The sequence below is a fragment of the Ursus maritimus genome, unplaced genomic scaffold (assembly GCF_017311325.1).
Source record: "Ursus maritimus isolate PB19 unplaced genomic scaffold, ASM1731132v1 scaffold_33, whole genome shotgun sequence".
NCBI classification, from domain to species: Eukaryota; Metazoa; Chordata; class Mammalia; order Carnivora; family Ursidae; genus Ursus; species Ursus maritimus.
In genome coordinates this window covers 7,258,874-7,264,943 of record NW_024425897.1, presented here as the reverse complement: position 1 = coordinate 7,264,943, position 6,070 = coordinate 7,258,874, and positions in this window count along the sequence as shown.

Below are 6,070 nucleotides of genomic sequence, written 5' to 3'. Positions count from 1 at the left end.
CCCCCCCCCAAAGCTCCTGATAAGGCAGCTGGGTGTGGATGGGGCAGGGAGGAGAGGATCTCATCTCTCGGGGAGATCTTAATGGTGACCCGAAAATGCTCCATAAATGCTAATTACAGCCCCAAGCCAGGCTAATGATCATCCTCGTAAGAGCAGTGATAATGCTCTCACTAAGGGCTAGCCAGGTGCTGCGGTGGCCGCTGCTGGTAGCACTACTGCCTCTCTGCCACCTTGCTCAGGACCCACAGCCGCCCCACCACCCCTCCCCACTCCAGGGAGCTGCCTGCCAGGAGCCGTGCTCTCCACCTCCTCACCAGGGCTTAATTAGGTCTCTTAAAAGGCAGCACTGGCTCAGGGCCGGCGGGGAGCTTGGGGCAGAGGAAGCTGCAAAGGAGGGGAGGAGGTGGCTGCAGACAGAGACCTGGGCAGGGCCAGGGGTCTCCCCTGCCTTGGGAACACCCCTATCCTATCCCCCCCCCCCAGGGCCTCTCTGCAGCAAAGCCTGGGCCCGAGCGAGCCTCGCACACACGCACGTACATGCATTGCTCTCCAAGCTCATTCTTTAGCCCTGAGCAAAAGCGCCACCAAGCTTCATCAATCCGGATAGTGCTGGGATTAATTCCTCAGAGTCAGGCACACCTGCGTTCCATCCTGGCTCAGCCCCCTTCCTGGTTGCGTGACCTTGAGCAACTGACTTTCGCTGTCTGACACTCTGGTGCCTCCGCTTGAAAATAGGGAAGCACGGCGTGCCCGTCCCATCACAGGTGGCTGTGCGGATTGAGTTTTAAGAGGGAAGCTAAGGGCTTCACATGGTGCCTGGCCCACAGTCAGTTCACCTTTTGTGTCAGCATCCTCATCGTCATCACATCAGTCCGGACGGGATAGGTACACTACATAACAAGTAACCCCCAGATCTCATCTCGTGCTGGTGCTACGGTCTCTCCTGCTGACGTGAGGAGGTGGCTCTCGTCAGTCACTCAGAGACTCAGGTGGGCGGGGCTCAGTCTCCATTCAAATGTTACCTGTGGCGTCCAAGAGAGAAAGAGAAATCCTGAGAGTCTCCAACCAGCCATTAAATGCCCCAGCCTTGAAAGAACATGGCCACCCACAAGGGAACCAGAAAGACAAAAATGTAAGACAGTATGTAATGACAAGGACCCGTTTAGAATCCTAAAACCTGAGGTCCCTGGGTGGCTCAGTGGATTAAGTGTCTGCCTTCGGTTCAGGTCATGATCTCAGGGTTTTTGGATCAAGCCCCACATCAGGCCCCCTGCTCAGTGGTGAGTCTGCTTCTCTCTCTGTCTTTCCCCCTCCACACTCTCTCTCTCTCAAATAAATAAAATCTTAGAAAAAAAAAAAAGAATCCTAAAACCTCACACATGGAAAGACTCTTGGGATCATCTAGTGTTTCAGATTGGGAGCTTAGGACCCAGAGAAGGAAAGAGACTTATCCAAGGTCACACAGCAAATTGACTTCAGAACCAGGGGACTCCAATTCAGGTTCCCCTGGCTTCCTAGCCAGGATGTTCTTGTTCACCCCACAGCATCCCCTCAATCCCAGCAGCACCAACATATCAACACAATTCTGACCAATGAGTAATCTCCTGGGAGGAATCTGGAGAAGGGTTTTGTCTCTCTTTTAAAAGAGTCTGAGGAATGGAAGTCTCTCTGCCAGCTTTGGATGCTGTTGCAAGAGGATGAACTGCAGCAGCCATTTTGTGACCATGAAGAAATAAAACAGAAGCCCACACTCAGGAAAGCAGAGTGAACATATGGAAGCATGGAACATATGGAAAGAATTTGGGTCCTTTGGAGATGCCACTGAGCCGCTGAATTCACCTACCTCTTCACTTCTTGTTACACAAGATAATAAATCGTCCTATTGTTTAAACAATTTTCCTTTGGGTCTTTAAATGCTGGCAGCCTAGGGCCGCCTCAAAGACAGAACCTCACACTTCTACCCCATCCCTCTCCACTCTCTTCTCCTACCCAAAGCAAACTCCTACTTCGAGGTGCAGATTAAGCATCCCTCCCTGCCAGCTTCCTGAATCCCCTCCCCCGCACACCTAGGGCAAGCCCCCCTCACACCCTTTCGAAAACCACATCTCTCTCCCTCCAAGAGCTTTATCCCAGTTTGTAATGAGTCACGCCTTGGGTGGTGTGATTTTTTCATTTACACATTCCTTCTCCACTAGGATACAAGTACCGTGGGGGCCAAGAACACACTGTTTGGACCCATTTTAATTATCTGTGCTTGGCACAGTGCTGTCCATAGTTGGCCATCGGTGTTCACTGAATGAATGAAGTGAACCCCATGTGCTTACTCATTCGGCCACTCTTTTATTCCAAAATATTCACCAAGTAAGCTTCAGGAAGCCAAGAATCTCTGGGTTGTTCACTGCTCAGCCCCCAAAGCCAAGAATGGTGTCTGCCCCTGGGATAAGCCCCCAAATACTTGTCGAGTGAATTTGGTAGGAGAATCAAGCCCCCTGTATATGCAGGGAGGCAGGCTGAGGCTTACCCGTGCATTTGAAGAAAGAACGCCAGTGGGAAGAAGTGTGGCATCAGATCAACGTTGCATTTCCACTTTCTTGCCTGGTAGTAACATGACCAGCACTCCGCTGGAAGAAGGCAACTTGAAGCAACAGTCAACATCACCCCGGACTCCTGGGCTGTGAGCCCCTTGAAGGCAGGGCCAGTTTCCACAGAAGTGTCTCGCCTGGGTGGCTGAGCTCCGGGTCCTGCAGAGAGCTGAGCTCCCAGTGCACCTTATGCCAGATGGCTCTCCCGAGCCCTGCATCTATCATGGCAGTTGGTCTTGGGGAACACAGAAGCGACACTTGAGAGATGGATGTCGTTGGCAAATGGGCTGTGGTGATCATGCGTCTCCATTTTCCCCTTAATATACATGATGAATAAACTTAATTACACGGAAAATTGCTGCCATTGAAGAATGTGGCACGTGTGGCTTTCTTGTGTTGCTAGTGTTTCCCCACTCAGCTGATGGCTCTAGGGAGGGAAGCAGAGTCCCCATCACTGACTCCAGGGTCAGTCTTCACCAGGAGAAATTCATGCCTGAGGAAGGCGAGTGCACGCTCCTGATGAGGTGACAGCATGTAAGCATTAAGAAGGCCTGGGGTGTAAATTTCATCCAGCCACCCATTTTACAGATGGGGTAATAGAGCCCCAGGGGGATGGATACAATGACTTGAATTGGGGCCAGGGAAGAAGCATGGTCTCTTCTCCCCCAAGTCCTGTATGTCGCTCCGATCAGAAAGAGGCGTAAGTCAAATCCCTGTTGGTTTCAATTTCTTCAAAAGCAGACGTTTGGGAAACCGCCCCATGCCAAGAGCCTACTCCATAATGGTCAAAATTCCAACGAGAATTTCAGCTCAACAAAAGCTAGCTGTCACTCGTGTTGGTTTTGTTAGTGAAAAATTTTACACATTTAATCAAATCAGTTTTAAGCTTTTAATGACAAATTTTAAGCGTTTAATAAAAGCAGTTCACCCAGAATGGAAGAAAAGAGAAACAATCAGGACCCGAGAGGCAGGAAATCTAAGTGCTCTTACAGCTTGCTGCTAACTGGCTCTGTGCAATTTAGCAAAGCCGCGCACCCCCCGAGCCTCAGTTTCCTGTCCTGTCAAATGAACTCACGAATCCTTTCCGTTAACCATCAGTGGATTGTTGGAGGCTCAGGTAGGCTAATGAACGTCCGGGCTGCACACACCTGTGAGAGGTTGTATGACAGTTTTAACCAGAGACTTCTGCCCCATATCACTGCACGACCAGTCATGGACAGAGCATAAGCTCGGGCAAGTGTTCTGTGGTCTTCCAGCCCCTGCTGAAATGAAGACAAGCCTGTCTGAAGGCAGGCAGCTGGGGTGGGATAGGGCAGGGAATCATAACAGCCAATGTCTGTGTCCAACATTCATCATCATTCAGGAGACACCTACTCTGGGACCGTCAGATGCCAAGGGAGGGGCATAATGATGAGGAAGACATAGGCTCCGCCCTCAAGGAGCACACAGTCTAGGAGAACAGACAGACGCAGCGTCATTCCATGAGCGTGACAACTAAAAAGTAGCCAAAAGTAGCTGCAGAGCTGGAGATGCAATCCAGGAGGACCCTTGGGAGGCGCGTGGTTTTGAATGAATGAGTCACGTGCACGCACACCGTGTGTCTAACAGGCTAGAAATAGAGGCAAATAAAACAGATGGGGTCCCCGCTTTCACTGACCCTAAAATCTATGAAACGAATCTTATCCAGGCCTGCAAGGGGCAGCGGAAAGGGCGCTTGGAGCAGAAGGAACAGCACAGGCAAAGGCACGCAGGCGTGAAGCAATTTGGCATCACTGGATCACGAACCGCTAGACAGTGGGGGAGGCGGGATAGGAAACCTCTCTTACTTTACAGTTTGCAAAGAAGCAGCAATAGCTGATTGCCCACCTGGCACCACCCAACACAACTTCCCTCAAATGCACACCGAGCAACAGGTGAATGGGTAAACCAATATGGTCTGGCATCCGACGGATTGCCATTCAGCCATCAGAAAGGAAGGAGGTCCTGACGTAGCACAACACAGATGGACCTTGAGGACGTAATGCTGAGTGACATAAGCCAGGCACAGAAGGACAAACGGTGTAGGGTTCTGCTAGGATGAGGTGCCTAGCATGGGAAAGCAGAACAGAGACTACCAGGGACTGGGGGCGGGGAGGGCCGAGCGGGGAGTCAGCATGTAATGGGGACAGAGTTTCTGTTGGGGAGGAAGAGGAGAAAGTTCTGGAGATGCATGAATGTACTCAATGCCCCTGGACGGGACACTTAGACGTGGTTAACACAGCAAATGTTGTGTTGTGTATATTGTACCAAAATAAAGAAAACTTGGAAAGAAGTGCCCCATGCTACTCTGAGCTACGTGCGTGTCTTACAAATACTCAGAGGCTCCTTTGTTCGTTCATTCCACGCATATCCATGACGCACCAGCAACATAGGAGACACAGTCCCCAGCACTGAGGATACAGAGGCAAAAAAGACAAAGACCCCTGCTGGCCCAGAGGTGACAGGAATGCAGGAGCCAGACAGAAACAAGTAAATGCATTAATAAACAAGATAATTATAGATGGTGATGAGCTTGGAAGGATATCAACAGGGGCGATGTGCTGGGGAGACAGGGAGGGAGCCTTCCTACTTTAGAGAGTGCGGTCTAGACTGGGCTCCCTGCAGAGTAGCAGATCCCCTGAGGCCTGCCGGCATCCGCCAAGCAACCAGCTGGGAGGGCAGCAAGTCCTAATACGTAATAGACACCGCTGTGTGTCATATATTTGTAACCCTGACTCCCTCGCTCCCACCGTCCCAGTCTTTTCTGATCCCAGCCCCGCTCCGGGAGGGTCTGGGTCCCGGAGATGGATATGGCCATTGTTAAGACTCAGGGCTCTTCCTTAAGCATTTTCCAAGCCTCCCCCAACAGAAAGTGCTTCTACGTGTCTAACCTTCCTCTCTCCTGCTGCAGGCACCTCTATTGGGTCTTTAGGGAGACAGGGACTCTTCTTAGGAGGTGGCCCTCATGCTGACCTTCCAAGCCACCATGTCCCGTAGAGTCTCTGACAGTGTCACCTGAGACCCACAGTGAGAGAAAAGAGCCCAATTGCCAAGCAGTTGGTGGTGGGGAGCTGCACCAGGGAGCTGGGAGCTACAGCTCGTTAGCAGTAATATAATTAAGTCCCAAGCTGGGGCTGGTCCATTAGCGCCTTTAGATCGTCCAAAGGCAGTGGGTTTCCTTAATGAAAGGTTCTCTATTACAAAATTGGGCTCCCATCCATCTCCATTATGGGGGGGGGCAGTTTACCTGCTAATCTACACACCACGCACACTCCCCGGCAGGGGGTGGCGGCCACGAGAAGGTGCAGAACGGCTCTCCAGGCACCGGGATGCTGATGAACGGATACAGACGGAACATCCAATCCTCCCGGGGCCGGCTGTCTGCCAATGTCTAGGGGATAAGAGAGAACTCAGACCTCTTGGGATGGGGCAAATTCAGGCCAAGACGGGGGGGGGGGGGGGGGGGGGGT